This window comes from Heterodontus francisci, chromosome 3 (assembly GCF_036365525.1).
Source record: "Heterodontus francisci isolate sHetFra1 chromosome 3, sHetFra1.hap1, whole genome shotgun sequence".
Classification (NCBI taxonomy): Eukaryota; Metazoa; Chordata; class Chondrichthyes; order Heterodontiformes; family Heterodontidae; genus Heterodontus; species Heterodontus francisci.
Window position 1 is genome coordinate 29,332,500 of NC_090373.1, and position 23,623 is coordinate 29,356,122.

At 43.7% G+C, this 23,623-nt stretch overlaps 1 protein-coding gene across 3 annotated transcripts in view; it reads left to right on the top strand.

Annotated features, from left to right (window-relative positions):
• Positions 1-23,623, top strand: part of ggps1 (geranylgeranyl diphosphate synthase 1) — a 103,330-nt gene that overhangs the window by 26,678 nt on the left and 53,029 nt on the right. Inside the window, exon 2 of one of the 3 annotated variants that reach the window (XM_068020630.1) lies at positions 589-710. The exons of the other annotated variants lie outside the window; for them this stretch is intronic. The gene's annotated coding sequence lies outside the window, so the exon portion shown is untranslated. The remainder of the gene's footprint in view (positions 1-588; positions 711-23,623) is intronic. 3 annotated transcript variants of the gene reach the window in all.

The window sequence follows — 23,623 nt, forward strand, 5'->3', positions numbered from 1 at the left end:
TGTGGGCAGAGTTTCTCCCAAGATCAGAAATTTCTGCCAAAAAATGAAATTGCCATTCATGCTTCAGCATGAATTGAGAGGGAATTGTTGGGTGGATAAGAAGTGTGCCAGCATGGATTGGGGCGGGGGTAGAGGGAGAGATGTGCCGCCATGAACTGAAGAGGGTTGGGGGGAATAAGGGACCAGAGTGAAGCCGGGCAAGGAGACGCAAGAGCACCAGCATGAATTGAGTTGGGAAGAATAATTTGTGGGGTAGGGCAAAGACTTATAACAGAATCCATTGAAGTTGTATTAACACCTCAGATTCAAGTTGGTGTTGGAGTTGAGTGCTATGGAAAAGTAGAGGTAATTAAATTATAGAATATGATGGTTTTTGAAAGAGAGTGTTGGAAAGATGTTGTAAATTGGTCACTATCTGGAGAGAGAATTGGTATTTTGGATAGAGACACTCTGAACTGAAAAGGGAAGTCAGCAAACCAGAAGGACCTTTTGTTTTCTCTATTGGTTTAGAGTCAGGTTCCAGTGGCTGGTGCCTGAAGTAATACTGTTAAATCCAGGGTCTACTGATTTTTCTTCCAATCTCTACAGAAGCCAGGATCAGCGTCCTAAACAATGGGAACTAGTTCACAAATTGAACTTCTGAACTCTGCTCAGAAATATATAAAAGACTTGAGAGGAGAATTGTGGGCGACAATCACATACCTAATATGGTAAGTACTATTGCGCACACGACTTTAATGACCTCAATATTTTTAAATAAATGAGACAAAGATTAAAAATTGCTGAACAAAATAAATAGTTGTCTTCTGCATAGTCGAGCAACTTAAAAAAAAAATGAGCAGAACATTTAGTGCAAGGGAGCAAACTTGAATGGGAGAAAATGACAGAAAATAGCTAAGGATAGGAGCAGTGTAAGAAGCAATAGACTGAAAGGTCAGAGTGGGATGAAATGGAAGTCTGCCTTATCCTTGCAGAGATGTTCGCCAATCCTTGGGGCTCACTAGTTTTTGTCTCTTCCCCCTTCACATTGGGGCTCACTACTTACATCTCTTCCTGCTCACATTTTTTCTATCTTCCGCCTTCTACGCTGCTGCAGCTGATAGGACAGTGTCTTGCCTTTCTCCTGGGCGCTCTAGCCTGCTGGGCCTGTACATTGCCTTTAACAACTTCAGACCTTGGCACACTATCTGCTGGCCATATTAGCTCTGCTTCCTTTTGGAGCTGCTCATCAGGCTGTGAAAAGGCTGTAAAAACATTAAGTAAGCTTAATCTTTATGCTGACTGGATATTTAACACATTCTTGAACTGTTGGGATCATGGCAATATTTTGCTTGAGGTAAATGGCAAGGTTGTGGAATGGAGTTGTATTTAGTAGTTACGGAGTCCTATGTCGACTTGTCCTATCTGGGTCTTTAGGATGTGGGTGGGTGTGTATATTGTAAGAGGAAGGAAAATCGGTGACACTTTGGTTTATGTCTTGGTTATCAATTACCAAGTTATCTTGACCAAGATTTGGAAGCAAATTCTTTACGCATGAGGGCAAACAGAGTTAAAATTCCTTGCCTGCTCCAAGGGTAGTCATAGTGTTTCGATAAGAGTCTCTGGGAGATGCTCGAGCAGCCATGGGGAACACTCTCTGAGGAAGTGTCTGAACTTGTGCTCACATGCATGTCAGTAAACGAGAATGGAAACTGTGAACATTCCTTGTGCTATTCCATCTCGTATCCATTCCACAGCTCTGTGGAGTCTGAGATGCAGCTTCGGGGGAAATCTTATTTATCAATGCATGATGGATGAGATGGATGTAAGGCTGTGAGATAGTGTTAGCATTTCAGTATTTATTGTGTATGCTGCTTTTTTTTATTGCTGTTGTTGTGGACATTGAACAGAGTCTGGAGGTAATGATCTACAGGGATGTTTCAAGGACAACCTGATCACTTTCTGTATATACTTGGCTCGTACTTGCTTACGGCAACGCATGCATCCTTTGCGTAGGTTCAAATTCATGTCTTTGCAATAATAATGTGACTTTGTGAAATAGATGCAGTGGTATATTGTCAACGGAGACGTTGGGAAAGATCGAATCCATTATTGAAACTGTTTCAGTCTTAATATTTTGTTACCTTAGGTTCAATTGACAGAATGCACATTTTCTTCCAAGTCAGGAACAACATGAGTTCATATAGTGCCTTATAACATAGTAAAATGATCCAAGATGCTTCACAGGAATGTTATAAAACAGTTTGACACTGTACCACGAGATATTGAGAGGTGACCAACAGCTTGGGTGAAGAGGTATATTTTTAAGGAGCATTATAAAGGAGGAGAGAGAGAGGGGGGTAGAGAGGAGGAGGGGTTTAGGAAGAGAATTGCAGAGCACAGTAGCCAGTGATGGAGCAACTAAAATCACGCATGTTCTAGAGGCCAGAATTAAATGAAAGATGAGTGTTGTAGGGCTGTAGGAGATTCGAGATGGGGTGGAGCAACGCCATGAAAGGATTTGAAAAATTTGAAATTTAAAACTGGTGATTCTTAACTGCAAAATAGTGTAGGTCAGCGAGCGCAGGGATGATAGGTGAACAGGACTTGGTGCAAGTTAAGACACTGGCAACAGAGTTTTGGTTGACCTTCAGTTTATGCAGGGGAGGCCAGCTAGGAGTGAGTTGGAATAATCAAGTCTAGAAGTAACAGGCATGGATGAGGGTTTCAGCAGATGAGCTGAGGCAGGGGCGAGCCAGGTGATGTTATGGAGGTGGAAAATAGGCGGTCTTCGTAACGGTGCAGACGTGTGGACGGAAGCTCATCTATCAAATACAACACCAAGGTTGTGAACAGTTAATTCAGCCTCACTGTTGAGGAGAGGAATGGAGTCAATGGCTAGGGAATGGTGTTTTTGGCAAGGCCTGAAGATGCTAGCTTCAGTCTCTCCAGTGTTTAGTTGGAGGAAATTTCTGCTCATCACTGGATGTTGGATACATTGTCTCATAATTTAGAGACAGTGGAGGGGTCAAGAGGGGTGGTGGTGATGTAGATAAAAGCAAAATGCTGCAGATGGTGGAAATCTGAAATAAAACCAAGCGCTAGAAATACTCAGCAGGTCAGGCAGCATCTGTGGAGAGAGAAGCAGTTAATGTTTCAGGTCTGTGACTGTGATGAAGTAGAGTTGGATGTCGTCAGCATACATGTGAAAACTGACGCTATTTTTGGATGATTTCGCTGAGGGGCAACATGTAAATGATAGATAGCAGGGAGCCAAGGTTTGTTCCATGGGAATCACCAGAGGTAATAGTGAAGGAGCAGGAAGAGAAGCCATTGCTGTTGATTCTCTGGCTATGACTGGATATATGAGAATGAAACCAGGCAAGTGCAGTCCTGCCCAACTGGATGACCGAGGCATTGGAGGAAGATGATGTGGTCCAAGGCTGCAGACAGATTGCGAAGGATGAGGTGGAGTACTTTATTTTTGCCACAATCCCATGATTCCATTTGTAACTTTTCATAAAAAGCCATCTCAGTACTGTGGTGGAGCAGAACTGAGTGTTGGGAAAGATGGGCACAAATTTGGAAGACAACACGTTGAAGGTCTTGAGAGGAAAGGGAGGTTGCAGCTGGGGAGCTCGGGGTTGGGGTGTTAGTTTGAAAGTCTGAGGGTTCAAGGGTGGTTGATTTGAGGAGTGGGTGGTGGTGGCAAATTTGAAAGAGGGAGGGCTAGTACCTGAGGAGAGGGGACAGTTAACAATATCAACTAACATAAGAGTCAGGAAGAGAAGAGGTTGTCAGTTTATTGGGAGTAGGGTTGAGGGAGCAGGAGGTGGGTCTTATGGATAAGATCTTGGAGAGAGGACATGGGGGGAGATTGGAGAGAAACTAAGTTCATGCCTAGGGCAGGGGAGAGCCTTGGATGAAGTTTGACTGGATGGGCTCATGGAACGGAGGGAAGTGACAAGCAGCTGAACGGATGGTCTCAATCTTGGTGATAAAGTCCATGAGTTCCTTTACACTTGTTTCAAGATGAGAGTGCGAGAGAAGGGTTTAAGAAGACAGTTTGCAGTTGCAAAGGGAAGCTGGGGGTTTTCCTTGCCTTCGAAGATGATTCTGGAATAATCCGTTTTGGTAGTTGAGCTGAACCTGATGGCGTTATAAGTGATCCAGCCAGATCTGGCAGTGGATGGCTAATCCAGTTATCTACCATATGCTTTCAAGTCTGTGCCCCTTGGACTTCAAGGGAGTGGACATGAGGGTTGTCCTGGGGGTATGGCCGGGGTGAGGAAGAGTAAAAGTTTTAATGGGAGCTAGGACTTCTAAGGTGGAAGTGAGGGTGTGATTTAAGCAGATGGGTAGGTGCAGAAGTATTGTGATGAATGGAGGGCCAAAGGTTGGACAGTTGGGATTTTGAAAGTGCAGTTGCAAATTAATTGGGACAGAGATGTTTTTTAGGGGTGGCCACAATGAAACTGGGTTGGAAGTGAGAAGGAATACGTGGGCGGTGAGCGATACAAGTAAGTTACCGCAGATGTCCTTGGCTGTGATTGATACCATGGGAGTAGCAAGGCCACGTGAGATGGCAAGGTCAAGGGGTTAGCAATGAATATCGGTTGGTGAGATTACAAGCTCAAAGCACCATGGACTTGAGCACTCCATCTAACTTGATAATTTAGCAGGACTGAGCTGCACTATCATAGGTGCTGTCTTACAAATAAGTTAAACTAAGCTATGCCGTTAATATGAAGTCAAACTAAACGGGCAATCTGTTGAAGTGGATGTAAAAGGGCGGCACAGTGGTTCGCACCGCAACCTCACAGCTCCAGCGACCCAGGTTCAATTCTGGGTACTGCCTGTGCGGAGTTTGCAAGTTCTCCCTGTGACCACATGGGTTTTCGCCGGGTGCTCCGGTTTCCTCCCACAGCCAAAGACTTGCAAGTTGATCGGTAAATTGGCCATTATAAATTGCCCCTAGTATAGGTAGGTGGTAGGGGAATTGAGGGAAGGTGGGGTTGTGGTAGGAATATGGGATTAATGCAGGATTAGTATAAATGGGTGGTTGATGGTTGGCACAGACTCGGTGGGCCGAAGGGCCTGTTTCAGTGCTGTATCTCTAAATAAAATAAATCCCATGGTACTCTTCAGAGAAGAGCAGTCTATTCTGGAACATAGGAAATAGGAGGAGGCTATTTGGACCCTCAAGCTTGCTGTCATTCAACTAGATCATGGCTGATCTACCTCAATACCATTTTCCCCGAACTATCCCCATATCCCTTGATATCTAGAAATCTGTGGATCTCTGTCTTGAATATATTCGATGACTGATTCTCCACAGTCCTCTGGGGTAGAGAATTCCAAAGATTCACCACCTTCAGTGAAGAAATTTCTCCTCATCTCAGTCCTAAATGGCTTGCCCCTTATTCTGAGACTGCCCCCGGTTCTAGATTCTTTTCTTTCCTTCCCCTTCTCTTTTTTCCACCCCACACCCCCCCACACACACCCCAGCCATGAGAAAGTTCCTTCCTGCATCTACACTGTCGAACCTGTACACCTTTCATTCTTCTAAACCCTTGAATATAGGTCCAGTCTCCTCATCTCTAAGGACAATCCAGCCATCCCAGAGATCAGTCTGGTAAACGTTTGCACTCCCTCTATGGCAGTTAAATCCTTCCTTGGGTAAGGAGACCAAAACTGTACACAATAGTCCAGGTGCAGTCTCACCAAGGTGCTATACAATTGCAGCAAGACTTCTTTACTCAACTCAAATCTTCTTGCAATAATGGCCAACGTACCATTTGCCTTCCGAATTGCTTGTTGCACCTGCGTGTTAGCTTTCAGTGACTTGTGAACACAGACACCCAGGTCCTTTTGGACATCAACACTTCCTAATCTCTCTCCATTTAAGAAATGCGCTACATTTCTGTTTTTCCTATCAAAGTGGAAAACTTAACATTTTTCCATGTTGTATTCCGTCTGCCATGTTCTTGCTGACTCACTTAGCCTGTCTAAATTTTCCTTGAAGCCTCTTTTGCATCCCCCTCACAACACCAATTCCTACCTAGTTTTGTCATCAGCAAACTGGGGAAATAGTACTAAGAACAAAATACTGTGGATGCTGGAACTCTGAAATGAGAACAGAAAGTGCTGAAAATACTGAGCAGGCCTAGCAGCATCTGTGTAAAGAAACAGTTAATGTTTCAGGTCTGTGACCCTTCATCAGAACTGGCAAAAGGTAGAAATGTTAGTATTTGAGCAAGTGAAATTATTAATTTATTTAATCTTCCCCCCCCCCCCCCCCAACTGTCCTATCACAGTCCTTCCTTCCTTGATCTTCCTCCCCCTCTCCCCCTTTCACTTGCTTAAAGACTGTTAAATTTTGAACTTCTGCCAGTTCTGATGAAGGGTCACAGACCTGAAATGTTAACTCTGTTTCTGTCTACACAGATGCTGCCTGACCTGCTGAGTATTTCTGTTCTCATTTGGGGAAATAGTACATTTGGTCCCCACATCCAAATCATTGATATATATTGGACTCAAGCACTTATCCTTGCGGTATTCCACCAGTTACAGCCTACTAACCTGAGAATGACCTGTTTACTCCTACTCTGTTTTCTGTCCATTAATTAATTCTCAGTCCATGCCAGTATTTTACCCCGAACCCCACATGCTCTAATTTTGCTTAATGACCTCCTATGTTGGACCTTATCAAAAGCCTTCTGTAAATACGAATACACTACATGCAATGGTTTCCCCTTATCTATTCTACGAGTTACATCTTCAAAAAAAACTCTCAGGCTTGTCAAACATAATTTCCCTTTCATAAATCCATGCTGACTCTGCTCAAACCTGCCGTTATTTTAAATGTCTAGGTATCACGCCCTTTATAATAGATTCTAGCACTTTCCCTAACAGATCTATAGATCCTTGTTTTCTCTCTCACTCGTGCCTTTAAGTAGTGTGATTAAATTTGCTACCTTCCAATTTGCAGGAACTGTTCCAAGATCTATAGAATTTTGGAGGATGACCAATGCATCCACCATCTCTATAGCCATCTCTTAAAACACTCTAGGTTGTTGATCAGGTCCAGTGGATTTATCTACTTTCAGTCCCATTAATTTCCCAAGTACTATTTTTTTAAAACTTTATGTATTTCCTTTCAGTTCCTCATTCTTGCTAGTCCCTTGGTTCTCTAGTAATCCTGGGAGTTTTTTTTTGTATCTTCCTTTGAAGACAGATAAAGTATTTGTTTAATTTCTCTGCTATTTCCTTAATCACCATTATAAATTCTTCTGTCCCTGCCTGTAGTGGGTCTATATTTTTCCTCGTTAATCATGTCTTTGTGAATTTCCTTTTTACATAACTATAAAAACTTTTACAGTCTGTTTTTTTTTTTGTTCCGAGTTTACTTTCATGCTCTATTTTCTCTTTCTTTATCAGTTTCTTGGGCCGCCTTTGCTAAATACTAAAATGCTCCCAATCCTCAAGCTCACTACTTTGTCAACTTTATAAGCTTCTTCCTTTGATTGAATACAATCTTTAAGTTCTCTTGTTAGCCATGGTTTGATCACCTTTTTCTGCTGGGTTTTGTGCATCAAAGCATGTAAATTTGTAAAGCACATATTAATTCTTTAAATGCTGGCCATTGCCATTGTCTATCTACCAATGCCAGTTTGCCCCACATACTTTCAAAGTTTCCTTTGTTCAGATTGAAGACCCTCATTTTGGGTTGAACTACATCACATTCAAACTTAGAATTTTACATTATCATTATGGTCACTCTTTCCTAGAGGCTCCTTTATAACAAGATTATTAATTAACCCTTACTCATTGCACAATACTTGATCGAAAATAGCTCATTCTCCAGTTGGTTCCTCAACATACTGTTTGCTCTGAATTCACAGCAACAACACACAGTATAAACTTTCTGCAGGTTCCAGGGTTTCCCAAAACACAGGAGGCAACAGTAACCACACTGGATGCAGGAATTCCTCAGACAGGAGGCAATAGACATCTGCCACCTTTCAAATACAGGATTTCTTTTCAAGAGATGCAGGCGCTCTCTCTTTATAGAGAGAGGTATTTTCTCAGGTCTCCAGGCAGGTCGCAGCCAGATTTCAACTGCCTGCTTCTTATCTAGCTCACTGGTACTTTCACAATCCAAAAGTGAAAAGAACTTCAACAATCAAGTCACATCTAAATCTTGACCTGTCATTCCCTGCTGAGTTGTGGGACCTGGACAAGTTGTACGGGTTGCACCTGAACCAGAATGGGACCAACATCCTGGCTGGGAGGTTTGCTAGTGCTGTTGGTGGGGAGGAGATTTAGACTAATTTGGCAGGGGGATGGGATAAAGAGTGGAGTTACAGTAGGGGGTGATGCACAGTCAATTGTAGAAGAGAAACTGAGTCAGTCTGGAGGCAGAGCAACTATAGACCTGTTAAGGCACAAGTGAAAAATGCAAGATTGGATTGGTCTATTTTAATGCAAGGAGTCTTACTAGTAAGGCAGATGAATTGAGGGCGTTGATTAGCACATGGCATTATGATATTGCTATCACAGAGATATGTTTGAGGGAGGGGCAGGACAGGCAGCTCAATATTCCAAGGTATAGAATCTTCAGGCATGACGGGAGGGGGTAGAAGAGGAGGTGGCATTGAACTAAAGACGAGAAATGGTGGAAATACTCAGCAGGTCTGGCAGCATCTGGAGAGAGAAGCAGAGTTAACCTTTCAGGTCAGTGACCTTCAGAACTGGCAAATATTAGAAATGTGAAAGGTTTTAAGTAAGTAAAGTAGGGGTGGGGCAAGAGATAACAAAGGAGATGGTGTAGATAGGACGAGGTCACAGAATAACTGACCAGAAGGCCATGGAGCATTGCACTGTTGATCAAGGAGTCAATTACTACAGTAAAGATGGGCCGGAAATAAAGGTACTGAATTGGGGGAAGGCCGATTTTAAGATGAAACCGGATCTGGCCAAAGTGGATTGGGAGCAGCTACTTGTAGGAAGTCGACATCCGATCAGTGGGAGTCATTCAAAGAGGAAATACTGAGTTCAGAGCCAACATGTACCTATTAAGGTGAAGGGTAGGACCAACAAGTCCAGGGAACCCTGGATGTTGAGGGATATAGAGGATTGGATCAGTTATATAAAAAAAAAAGAGGCTTATGACAGATTCAGAGCGCTGAAAACAGTGGAGGCACTAGAGGAGTATCGAAAGTGTAGGGGGAGTACTTAAAAAAAAAAAAAAAGTAATTAGGAGACCGCAGAGGGGACATGAAAAACACTGGCAGGGAAGATAAAGGATTATCCTAAGGCGTTTTATAAGTATATTAAGGGCAAGAGGATAACCAGGGAAAGAGTGGGGCCCATTAAGGACCAAAGTGGCAATCTGTGTGTGGAGCCGGAGGACATAGGTGAGGTTTTAAATTATTACTTTCAATCAGTGTTCGCTATGGAGAAGGATGATGTAGGTGTAGAGATCAGGGAGGGGGATTGTGATGTACTTGAACAAATTAGCATTGCAAGAGGGGAACGTATTAGCTGTTTTAGCGGGCTTAAAAGTGGATAAATCCCCAGGCCCAGATTAGATGTATCCCAGGCTGTTATGTGAGGCAAGGGAGGAGATAGCAGGGCCACAGGAGAGGTACCAGAGGACTGGCGGGCAGTGAATGTTGTACCATTATTGAAGAAGGGTAGCAGGGATAAACCAGGTAATTACAGGCCAGTGAGTCTAACATCAGTGGCTGGGAAACGATTGGGAAAAAATTCTGAGGGGCATGATTAATCGCCACTTGGACAGGCAGGGATTAATCAGGGATAGTCAGCATGGCTTTGTCAGGGGGAGATGGTGTCTGACTAACTTGATTGAATTATTTGAGTTAGTTACGAAATGTGTAGATGAGGGTAAAGCAGTTGATGTCGTCTACATGGACTTCAGTAAGGCTTTTGATAAGGTCCCGCATGGGAGATTGGTTAAGAAGGTAAGAGCCCATGGGATCCAGGGCAATTTGGCAAATTGGATCCAAAATTGGCTTAGTGGCAGGTGGCGGATGGTGATGGTCGAGGGTTGTTTTTGCGAGTGGAAACCTGTGACCAGTGATGTACTGCAGGGATTGGTGCTGGGACCCTTGCTGTTTGTAGTGTACATTAATGACTTAGATGTGAATATAGGGGGTATGATCAGTAAGTTCACAGATGACACGAAAATTGGTGGTGCCGTAAGTAGTGAGGAGGAAAGCCTTAGATTACAGGACTATATAGATGGGCGGAGCTTTGGCAAATGGAATTTAATCCTGAGAAGTGAGAGGTGATTTATTTTGGGAGGACCAACAAGGCAAGGGAATATACAATGGGTGGTAGGACCCTAGGAAGTACAGAGGGTCAGAGGGACCTTGGTGTACTTGTCCATAGATCACTGAAGGCAGCAGCACAGGTAGATAAGGTGGTTAGGAAAGCATATGGGATACTTGTCTTTATTGGCCGAGGTTTTGATGGAGCTGTATAAAATGCTGGTTAGGCCATAGCTTGAGTACTGTGCACAGTTCTGGTCACCACACTATAGGAAGGGTGTGATTGCACTGGGGAGGGTGCAGAGGACATTGAGCAGGATGTTGCCTGGGCTGGAGCATTTCAGCTATGAAGAGAGACTGAAAAGGCTAGGGTTATTTTCCTTGGAACAGAGAAGGCTGAGGGGAGATATGATTGAGGTATACAAAATAATGAGGAGCATAGATAGGTTAGAAAGGAAGAAATCTTTTCCCTTTAGCAGAGGGGTCAGTAACCAGGGGGCATAGATTTAAGGTAAAGTGCAGGAGGTTCAGAGGGGATTGGAGGAAAAATCTTTTCACCCAGAGGGCAGTTGGAATCTGGAACGCATTGCCTGAAGGGGTGGTCGAAGCAGGAACCCTGACAACATTTAAGAAGTATTTAGATGAGCACTTGATTTGCCACAGCATACAAAGCTACGGGCCAAGCGCTGGAAAATGGGATCAGAGTAATTAGGTGCTTGATTGGCGGCACAGACGCGATGGGCCAAAGGGCTTGTTTCCGTGCCGCACTCTGACATTACTGCTAATTAGGATTACCCAGACTATGTGTAGATTGATATCTCCAATGATTACTGTATTACCCTTGTTATGATCTACATTACCACTACTGTTTCACCTATAACAACTTCCAGGTATTTATATGGAAACAAAATACTGAAGTTCCTGGAACTCTGAACTAAAAACCAAGTACTGGAAATACTGAGCAGGTCAGGCAGCATCTGGGGAGAGAGAAGCAGAGTTAATGTTTCAGGTCTGTGACCTTCTATCAGAATTGGCAAAGGTTAGAAAAGATTTGGGTTTTAAGCGTGAAGGTAGTGAGGAGGTATGTGATGCAGAGGGGCAGGAGAGATTAAATAACAAAGCTGAACGATCTGTACTTAACAGAGGACTCTGAGGTGGGACCATAAGGGGATAAAACAATGAATTTCGCGCTTGGACTGACAATGAGCTGTTCCATCATCTTCGCCTCTGGGCTTACTACTTTGACTAGGAGTCCTCCCCTCGAGCAGTGGACCATTTTACCCACCTCCAGTATTTTCCCTCCACCTGGACCCCTCTGGCCTGTTACCCACTCTTGACCTCTTCATTGAGTTCTGTCGGAGTGACATTGGCTTTCTCAATTTCTCTGCTCCCCTCGCTCACTCAACCTGTCTCTCTTAGAACTTGCTGCACTCCGTTCTCTGGTCTAACCCCAACATTGTGAATAGACCTGCTGATGAGGGTGGTGCTGTTGTTGGGCATACTGACCTGACCTACCTTGCAGAGGCTGAGCGCTGACTCTGACACTTCTTCCTACCTCCCCCTGGACCATGCCCCACCACTGAACATCAAACCACTGTCTCTAGCGCTGTCACTGACTCCTCCTCCTCCAGAGATTTCCCCCCCCCCCCCAACAGCTTCCAACCTCTGACAGTCCGCTTTATCTACTTCCCAAAATCCACAAACCGGACTGTCCTAGTTGACCCATTGTTTCAGCCTGTTCCTGCCACACTGAACTTATTTCTGCCTATCTCAGCTCTATCTTTTCTCCCCAGTCCATTCTCTTCCCACCTACGTCTGTGACTCTTCTGACATTCTATGTCATTTGGACAGTTTTCAGTTTCCTGGCCCTAACTGCCACCTCATCGCTATGGACATCCAATCTCTCTACACCTTCATCCCCCACCACGACAGTTGGAGGGTACTCTGCTTCATTGAACAGAGACCCATTCAGTCCCCATCAACCACCACCACCCTCCTCCGCCCGGCTGAACTTGTTCTCAAAAACTTCTCCTTCAACTCTACTCCCTTCTGCTGTGGATACCTGCGTGGGTCCTAGTTATGCCTGTCTTTATGTGGGCTATGTGAACATTCCTTGTTCCAGTCCTACTCAGTCCCCCTCTCTCAGCTCTTTTCCAGTACATTGATGACTATATCGATGTCTCTTCCTGCTTTCGGTCTGAACTGGAAAACCTCATCGTTTGCTTCCCGTTTCCACCCTTCTCGCCTTTACATGAGCTATCTCCAACAATTCCCTTCCCTTCCTCAACTTCTCTGGGGAGAGGTGGTCCACCAATATTCATTATAAGCCCACTGACTCCCATGGCTACATTGACCCACCGGGGTGGAGAAGCGAGCAACAGAGAACAATCGGCAGAGGGCGGGGGAGGGGGAGGACTGTGGCGTGACCCTGAGGAGCTAGCAGTGAGAAGATTGGCGCGGGAGGGAGTGGCAAAGAGAAGCGCAATGGCAGGAGGAAGCGGGGGACTGTTGGGGGGTGGGATGGAGGCAGTGATGGCAGCCATTGAGGGATTTTTGGATTGAATTTGTTTTTTGTGATAAATTGAACAATGCCACCTTTAATCTTGGCAGCTGCCTGAAACGTTGCAGACAGTGATGTTTCAGTGGAAGAGGCTGCATTTGCCCATGTGCTAGTTCTGTGCCACCTAGTGGTTGCATTGTCAGCAAATGCAGTATTTCACTAAATGTTCTACTTCACCCGATTTGAAATTCCCTAGTTAAGATAAATCGGAAATATTGACCCCCCCCCCCCCCCCCCCAAATCTAGTCAGCTTTACTACTATTCGTAAACCTAAGTTACTAAAATTACCTGAGTTTTTGAAAGGTATAGGAGACAAATACTCACTAACTAATCAACTACCTGTTTTCCTGTGACATCACACTTTGATTTTTCTCAGAATTACATCATTCGACTCTGGAGCCACAGACTGGACTGAATAGCTCTCTTGGGTGCTGCTGTCTGTCTCTCGGTCCTCCTCCTCTTCGTGCTCTTCTCCCAGTGTGCTGGCCAATATTCCTCCATTTATCAACAGATTATCTGATCATCTTGCTATTTGGAACCTTGTGTGAATTGGGTACAGCTCTTGCTCTCAGTGACTCCACTCAAAAAGTAATCTGTGTAATGTTCCAGGACAAGACGCAACAGAAATGCCAGTTCCTAATTCATATTTTTTATTATTTTAATGTGAGCATCTCTGGCTCGGCCAGCATTTATTGCCCATCCTCAATTGCCCTTGAAGGTGGTGGTGAGCCGCCGCCTTGAACCGCTGCAGTCCATATGGTAAAGGACTCACCCACGGTGTTGGGGAGTTCCAGGATACTCACCCAGCGACAGTGAAAATTGTTCTCCTCTGTCTTAAATGGGAGACATCTTATTTTTAAACTGTGCTCCTTTAGTTTTAGTCTCTTGCACAAGGGGAAACATCCTCCGCATCCACACTGTCAAGACCCCTCAGGGTCTTTTATCTTTCAATACGATCACCCCTCCTTCTAAACTCCAATGAATACAGACTCAACCTGTCCGACCTTTCCTCGTAAGAGCCCTGTCATCCCAGAATCAGTTGAGTGAACCTTCTCTGAACTGCGTTCAATGCAATTATAATCTTCAGAGACCAAAACTGTACACAATACTTCATGTATAACTTTAGCTTGTGATTTTATTAATTATACATAAAGCTGCTGCTTGGTATTGAAGTTTAATAACCAATTACAAGGACTGTGTTGTGTAATCAGTGTTGGTCCCACAATGTGCTTCAAAGTGCTATTACCAATTCTACAATGCCCCTTGCATCGTAAAGTAGCAGTATTTCATCCCTTCACACAAATTTGAATATACTGTTGAATATTCTGATTTGGACCATAACTATACAGCATGCACTGTTCAGTGTGATTTTTTTTTTTTCCCCTCATGAACAAGTGGTCTTCAACAAATGTTATTCTTTGGGTGGGTTAATGGTGATAGAAGCCCACATGGTTGAAGAAATGAGCCTCCTAGAGACTAATTCAGAACAGCACCAGTGCTGCCAGCTGGAATTGGTTCTTTACCCATGATGGCAAATGAGTTTATCCTCTGGGCAGGTGGAGAGGGTCAAAAACAGCATATTACTGTTTTAGAATTGGGATCCTGTCTGGACAACAGGGATTGCAACAAACGTGCCCCAAAATTGGATGTTGAATGGCACATAGTAACAGGAATAAGCCACACAGCTCCTCGAACCTGCTCTGCCATTCACTTTGATCATGGCTGATCGGCATCTTAACTCCATTTACCTGCCTTTGTTGCATAGCCCATTGATGCCCTTACCTGACAAATTGTCTCATTATCCACTGACTTTTAAGAATTGCAGTTCGGTTTGTGCTTCCTGATTTTGCTCGTGAATGGTCAGACAGTAACTTTAAGATTACGTCCCTTTGTTCTGGATTCCCCACTAGGGGAATCAAAAATATTTTTTTCATGTCTCCAGTATCATTCTTAATCCTCTACTCGAGGGAATACGTCTAATGTATGCAGACTGTCCTCTTAATTTAACCCTTTTGGCCCCAGTATAATTCTGGTGAATCTGCACTACACCCCTTCCAAAGCCAATATACCCTTCCTCTGGTGCCCAGAACTGATCTGAGTACTCCAAATGGGGTCTGACCAAGGCTCTATTCAACTGAAGCACAACTTCTACCCCTTTGTAATCCAGCTGTTTTGAGATAAAGGCCAACATTCCATTAGCTTTTGAGATTGCTATTTGTACCTTTCTGCTTGTTTTTAATTTGTGTACATGGACTTCCAAATCTTTCTGCCATTCTACAGTTCCTAGTTTCTCACCATTTCAAAAATACTGATTTCTGTTTCTTGGGTCCAAAGTGGATGACCACTCTTCCCCACATTGAACTCCATCTGTCACAGTCTTGTCCACTCACCTTAATCTCTGTGTACAGTTGTAACTTCCTGCTCCCATCTGCACTACCTAATGTCGCAGAAAATTTTGATATCCAACTCATTCCTTTATTCAAACCATGAATATATTGATCCCTGAGGATCATGCCACTTCCCGTTTCTCCCCCAAAGTACCTGTCCTATATCGCCACACACTCTCCCTCCTCCTAAATCAAAAAGCTATCTCATTTTTGTTACTCCTTGTTTGGAGCCTTATTGAATGCCTTCTGTAGGCCTATTGATGCACCCTGATCTACCTTTATTAGTGACCTCTAATTTAAGAAAAAGGTTCTGTAGACATAATTTTCCTTTAAAGCCATGCTGACTCTCTCTGATCAGCTCCTATTTAGTAATGTATTAGTCATTCTCTTAATGGCAGATTCTAGTTGTTTCCCCACAACTTCAGTTAAACTGACAGGCCCGTAGTCACTTGGTTTTTCGCTCCCGCCTGTTTTAAATAATGAAGTAACGTTAGCAAATTACTAGTCTAATGGCACAATTTCATGATCAGAACTTAAGATGATTAACACTACTGCAATATCCTCACCTTTTGAACATTTTGTGGTGGAAACAGTCAGGTCCTGGAGATTTATCTATCCTAAGCTGTTTTATTTTTTCCATTACTTTTTCTTAAAACTTGCATTGAATTCAGTAAGTTTCTCCCTTTGGATTATTTTTAGTTTCCCTTCTATCAATGGCATTTTATCCTTTTTCTTCTACTGTGGAAATCGATAGAAAGTACAGTAATTGTTCAGTCGGCCATTATCTTGTCGGTTGAAGTATTACTTGCATCTTTAATGGACCTACACCTCCCTTTAATATCCAACTCAAGGTTAACTGTTCCTCCACAGATGCCGTCAGACCTGCGGAGTATTTCCAGTACTCCGTTTTTACCTGCCTTAACCACTTTTTTTTTTTACTCTTAAACTTTGGCTTCTTGCAGCTTGTTTAAAATTGTAACTGCTGAAAAGAATCAATGGAACTGAAGAGAAGCATGCACATAGATGGGTAATAGAGATTACAGTACAACTGACTGAGAATAAATCATGTCATGATCATTTGAATGCCCCTGTGAGGTGGGAGGTATATAAAAGACCATCTTAAGTTAGGGGGGGGGGGAAGCAAAGCAGCTACAGAACAGAGAATTGAACAATGCAAGATCCTGAGGGGTCTTGACGACAAGGTGGATGTGGAAAGGATGTTTCCCCTTGTGGGAGAATCTAGAAATGAGGGTTACTATTTAAAAATAAGGCATTGCCCAATTAAGACAGATGAGAAATTTTTTTCTGAGGGTCGGGAGTCTTTGGAACTCTCTTCCTCAAGGCAGTGGAAGCAGAGCCTTTAAATATTTTTAAGGCAAATGTCGATAGTCCCTTGATAAGAGGGTGAAATTTTATTTGGGGGGGGTGGCGGTGAGGGCGGGTGGTAGGTGAGAGTATGGAGTCGAGGTTACAATCAGATCAGCCATTATCTTATTGACTGGCAAAGCAGGCTCGAGGGGCCGAGTGGCCTATTCCTCCTAATTCATATGTTTGTAGTCAATCAGTCATTTACAGCAGAGAAGGAGGCAATTTGGCCCATCGAGTCCATGCCAGCTCTCTGGCACAATAGTCAGTCCCATTCCCCTGCTCAATTTTCCACTGTAGCCCTGCAAATCTATTTTTTTCTTTCCGTTTCCATCACCCTCTTTCCAGGTCTTTACCACTTGCTGCGTTTAAACAAAGAGGTCTTCCTCACATTTCCCCAGCATCTTTTGCCCAAAACCTTCAAAGTATGTCCCTTAGTCCTTGTACTGTGGAACTACCGTGGAATCTCCCTGCTCAGCATAGTGGGGAAAGTCTTCGCTCGTGGTGCCTTAAACAGGCTCCAGAAGCTGGCTGAGCGTGTCTATCCTGAGGCACAGTGTGGCTTTCGAGCAAAGAGAGATCCGCCATTGACATGCTGTTCTCCCTTCGCCAGCTACAGGAGAAATGCCATGAACAACAGATGCCACTCTACGTGCTTTCATTGATCTCACCAAAGCCTTTGACCTCGTCAGCAGACGTGGTCTCTTCAGACTACTAGAAAAGATTGGATGCCCACCAAAGCTACTAAGTATCAACATCTCATTCCATGACAATATGAAAGGCATAGGGACATCCACTTCATTTCTTCCCCCCCCCCCCCCCACCCCCCCCCCCCCCCCCCCCATCAATCCTCTCCACAACCTCATCAAAAATATCAACCAAATTCGTAAAACACAATCTGCTCTTCACCAATCCATGCTGCTATCTTTAACCAACTCAAACCTTCAAAGTGCCTCTGATTTTTTTTTTTTCCCTGAAACTTTACCCACCTCCAATGCCAAACTGACCAGCCCATAGTTACTAGGAATATCCCCACACTCTAGCACAGAATCGTTACTGTGCAGAAAGAGGCCTTCGGCCTATCGTGTCTGCGCTCACTGAAAGAGCAATCCGCTCAGTTGCATTTCCCCGCATTCTCCCCGTTTCATATAACTGTCTAATTCCCTTTTAAATGCTTCAATTGAACCTGCCTCCTCCACATTCTCAGGCAGCGCATTCCAGACTTTAACCACGCACTGTGAAAAAGTTTTTCCTCATGTTACTTTTGCTTCTCTTATCAAATACTTTAAATCTGTGCCCCTTCATTCTCAATCCTTTCACAAATGGGAGCAGTTTCTGTCTATCTGCTCTGTCCAGAGTCCTCATGATTTTGAATATCTCTATCAAATCCCCTCTCAGTCTTTCCTTCTGCAAGGAAAACCGTCCTAACTTCTTCAATCTATCTTCATAACTGAAATTCCTCATCCCTGGAACCATTCTCGGGCGGCGCAGTGGTTAGCACCGCAGCCTCACAGCTCCAGGGACCCGGGTTCGATTCCGGGTACTGCCTGTGTGGAGTTTGCAAGTTCTCCCTATGTCTGCGTGGGTTTTCTCCGGGTGCTCCGGTTTCCTCCCACAAGCCAAAAGACTTGCAGGTTGATAGGTAAATTGGCCATTATAAATTGTCACTAGTGTAGGTAGGTGGTAGGGAAATATAGGGACAGGTGGGGATGTTTGGTAGGAATATGGGATTAGTGTAGGATTAGTATAAATGGGTGGTTGATGTTCGGCACAGACTCGGTGGGCCGAAGGGCCTGTTCCAGTGCTGTATCTCTAATCTAATCTAATCTAATCTTTTCTGTACACTCTCCATTGCCCTCACGTCTTTCCTAAAGTACAGCGCCCAGAACTGGATGTAATACTCCTGAGGCCGAACTAGTGTCTTATGCAAGTTCAATATAACTTCCTTGCTCTTGTACTCTATGCCCCTATTAATTAAGCCCAGGATACTGTATGCTTTATCAACCCGTCTCTCAACCTGTTCTGCCACCTTCAATGACTTATGCACATATACACCTAGGTCCCTCTGTTCCTGCACCCCCTTTAGATTTGTACCTTTTTATCTTGTATTGTCTCTCCATGTTCTTACTACCAAAAATTTCCTGAGCAAGGGTGTCACATCCGCCACTTAACAATTTTCTGGTACCAAGCCCCCCCGCCCCCCACCCCCAGGGGAGATTGGAAGATTATCGCCAGCTTCGAAAGGGAGGAAGTATTAGCCGTTTTAGCAGTCTTATAAGTGGATAAATCCCTAGGCCCAGATGAGATGTATCTCAGACTGTAATGTGAGGCAAGGGAGGAGATAGTAGGGGCTCTGACACAAATTTTCAAATCCTCTCTGGCCACAGGAGAGATATCAGAGGCCTGGAGGACAGCAAATGTGGTACCATTATTCAAGAAGGGTAGCAGGGATAAACCAGGTAATTACAGGCCAGTGAGTCTAACATCAGTGGTAGGGAAATTATTGGAAAAAATTGAGAGGCAGGGATTAATCAAGGATAGTCAGCATGGCTTTGTCAGTGGGAGATCGTGTCAGACTAACTTGATTGAATTTTTTGAGTTGGTGATGAACTGTGTAGATGAGGGTAAAGCAATTGATGTGGTCTACATGGGCTTCAACAATAAAGCTTTTGATAAGGTCCCGCATGGGAGATTTCTTCGGGTAAGGGCCCATGGGATCCAGGGCAATTTGGCAAAGTGGATCCAAAATTAGCTTAGTGGCAGGAGGCGATGGTCGAGGGTTATTTTTGCGAGTGGAAGCTTGTGACCAGTGGTGTACCACAGGGATCGGTGCTGGGACCCTTGCTGTTTGTAGTGTACATTAATGACTTAGACGTGAATATAGGAGGTATGATCAGTAAGTTTGCAGATGACATGAAAATTGGTGTCGTAAATAGTGAGGAAAGCCTTAGATTACAGGATGATCTAGATGGGTGGAGCTGTGGCAAATGGAATTTAATCCTGAGAAGTGTGAGGTGATGCATTTTGGGAGGACTAACCAGGCAAGGGAATATACAATGGATGGTAGAACCCTAGGAAGTACAGATGGTCAGAGGGACCTTGGTGTACTTGTCCATAGATCACTGAAGGCAGCAGCACAGGTAGATAAGGTGGTTAGGAAGGCATATGGGATACTTGCCTTTATTAGCCGAGGCATAGAATATAAAAGCTGGGAGGTTATGATGGAGCTGTGTAAAACGCTGGTTAGGCCATAGCTTGAGTACTGTGTACAGTTCTGGTCACCACACTATAGGAAGGATGTGACTGCACTGGAGAGGGTGCAGAGGAGATTCACCAGGATGTTGCCTGGGCTGGAGCATTTCAGCTATGAAGAGAGACTGAAAAGACTAGGGTTGTTTTCCTTGGAGGGGAGATATGATTGAGATATACAAAATTATGAGGGACATTGATCGGTTAGATAGGAAGAAACCTCTTCCCTTACGGGGTCAATAACCAGGGGGCATAGATTTAAGTGGGGCAGGAGGTTTAGAGAGGGTTTGAGGAAAAAAATTTCACTGGTTGGAATCTGGAACACACTACGTGAAGAGGTAGTAGAGGCAGGAACCCTCACAACATTTAAGAAGTATTTAGATGAGCACTTGAACCGCCATAGCATACAAGGCTACGGCCCAAGTGCTGGAAAATATGATTAGAATAGTTAGGTGCTTGAGGGCCAAAGGGCCTGTTTCTGTGCTGTATAACTCGATGACTCTAAGCCCCTGCACATCTCCACCACAATCTTCCCCAGCGGCCTGGGATGCAATCCATCCGCACCAGGCAACTTATCCACTCCAAGTCGTTGGCCTGCTGCAGGACACTTGAAGTATCTGTGGGAGATTAAAGGCATGAATTAAAACTTTATTTTCTTGACAGATTTAAGTGATCACCATGTACCTTATCGTACTGTACTTCTAATATCAAGTCATGAGGTGGGTGCTGTATGTCATGTGGCTGTTTGATATTTAATTCTGTCATCAGGTAGCTGGGAGTCTCCCATCTCCAATGGCCAATCATGCCAAGACTGCACTCCAGTTCAGCTCCTCCTCCTCCTGTTGTCAGTATGGAGATAGCTGGAAGGCCACCTGTAGTTCTCTGCCTTTTCTTGGTGTTGGGAGTAACCTGAGGGCTAGGCATGACTTTGCATAGGGGTGAGAATGAGTGTCGCTGGTGAATAGACAGTGAGGGGTGGATGCATCTGCAGGTAGGTTAGTGTGAAGAGTGATGTGTTTGAGAATCCAGAGTGAGGGGTTTGACTTTACACACCGATCAGGATGTAATTGAATGTGTCACCTTACCTTTCCTGCCCTGCTTAGCTCATTAAACCGCTTCTGGCATTGAATCCACAAGGGTGATACCACACTCCTGCTGAACTGATAGGTAGCTCCAGCCATGCCTTCTTGATTTCACCAGCTGGCTTTTTCCTCCCATCTGTTGGAAAGAGTACTTCCCTGCAGGCTATTACAGCCCCAGCAGCACATCTAAAATGAAGTGCAGCCTTTCAACGTGTGCACTCTATCTGTCAATTCCTTCTGCTCCCAACTTAAATTCCATGTTTGCAATGTACCTTTTAAATATTGGTGTTGAAATTAACTCACGTGGGCCGTCTTCACGTCCACTCAAGTTACTTGGTCAGGAATCCTGGAAATAATGCAGTGGCTGGGTTAAAAAGCCACTGACGGATGTACTCCACTTACCTCCTGGTTTCCCCACACACTACCAGTTCGCCCCACCCCACCCCATCATAGCGCATTGGGAACCCAGAATCTGACCCGGTATGTTAGCCTTGGATCAGTGGTGGAATGTCTGAGTCAGAAGGCCGTACAGGCTGACAATTTTCAATGTTGTCCTGAGGTAGTGCTGCACTGTCAGAGGTGCCGTGTTTAGGATGAAACATTAAACCAAGACCAGGTCTGCTGTCTCAGATGGATGTAAAAAAAAAATGTGGACATTTCTGCATGTAAATTACCTGCCATGTTTCTGCACATTACAACAATGACTGTACTTCAAAAATGCTTTATTGGCTGTAAAGTACTTTTTGAGACATCCTGATGCTGTAAAATGTGCTATAGAAACAAGTTTTTTTCTTGGTAAATCTAAGTCTGCAAAGACACATCTCTTGTACATTCCCTCATTACGATAATGGAATGCATGGAGGGGGACTGGACTTTCTCCAATGCTGCCGCAGTCTTTCGTTTTATTTGAGTTTCCTTAGGAAACCCATGGTGCTGTGCTGCAACCTTTTATTGTGAATGGGTGTAAAGAAAAATTGCAGACAACCAGAGAGCGCCTCGTTCTGACAGTTTGAAAAAACTATTAGCTCCCTTAGGAAAAAAAAATAGAAAAATTACAACACAGAAGGAGGCCATTTAGCCTGTTGTGTCCGTGCCAGCCACCCATCTAGCCACCCAATCTAACCCCACCTTCCAGCACCTTGTCGGTTACAACCCTTCTGGATAAACACTTTAAAAGGACAAGTTTCACAAACTTGGCTTGTATTCCCTTGACTTTAGAAGATTGAGGGGTGATTAAAATGATCAAAGGATTCAGTAGGGTAAATTATAGAGAAACTATTTCCTCTGTTAGTGCAGAAAAGATTTACTCAATACCAGAACTGAGAAGTTATACATATCAGGAAAGATTGAAAAGGCTGGGGCTCGTTTCTCTTGAAACAGTAAGTGGAGATGTCTTGATTACAATTAGAAAGGATTTGATAGGGTAGTTAGAGAAAATGTTTCCACTTGGGGAGACTAAAACTAGAGGCGAGAAATGTTAAGGTGGTCACTAATCCAATAAGGAATTCAGGAGAAACTTCTTTACACAGTGATTAGAATGGAGTGGCTGATGTGAATTGCATAGATTCATTTAAGGGGGAAATGGAATAAACACGTGAGAAAGGAACAGAGGATATGTTGATTGGGTGAGATGGAGTAAGGTGGGAGAAGGCTTCTGTGGAGCAGAAAAACTGGCGTAGACCTGTTGGGCTGAATAGCCTGTTTCTGTGCTGTGTATACGATGTAACAAATTAACAGTTTAGGTACTTGCTGTGTTTAATTATTCCTGGTTTGTTGTGATTGACTGATCTTTGGTCTTTCATGTTACATTTAAATAAATTACAAAATGATGTGCTGGCCTTTTTTGTTACAGGTCATCATCCATTACCATCAAAAATGAGTTCTTTATAAAAGAGGAAATATAGACTTGGATTTAAAAAAAAAAAATCAACCTGTCTACAGTCTTAATACTTTCACTGGCTTCTATAAACATTTGAACTGTAAATCATATCTACAGCGTAAAAGTAGCTCCCTATTCTAACCTCTATCTGGAGACAGGTTCCCAGTGATGCAACTAGACTTAATACCCATAGTGATGCTTTTAATGTTGCATTTACTGCTGTTGCCTCTTGTGACCCACCATCATTCTCTTTGCTCCATGTTCCATCATTTATTTCTCACCTCTCCTTCAAAACCGGCTTTGAGATGATCCCATTTCCTCTTGCTTCTTGGAGTCTGGCTAGCATCTCTGCACCTTTCTAACATACAGTTTTTGAAAATTCCGTTTTCTGCTGGTTACAATTTACAGTTAGTCAAAATGCTGAATTTGACAGAGATTAAAACTAACCAGTGGAGCACTCATGATATAGCATTCTGTCTGGAGACAAAACTTTGTACATGAATTACAGCTCGAGTTTAAAATGAATTCCTTGTGTATGAGTTTAGACTCCATACCATGAATGGTATTGAAATAACCAAGGTGAAGTTGAAAGAAAACCAGAAGTCATATTAGGTAAAAGGTATGACGGTGCATAAACAATGGGTAGTCTTCAAAGAATTATGACATAGTTTACAGCAACAATACAGTACTTCAAGGCACAAAAACCCCAAAAGTAAAGGCAGTCAACTGTGGTTAACAAAAAGGAAGTTAAGGATTGTATAAGATTAAAAGAAAAGGCCTATAAAGTTGCCGGGAATAGTAGTAAACCTGAGGATTGGGAGGATTTT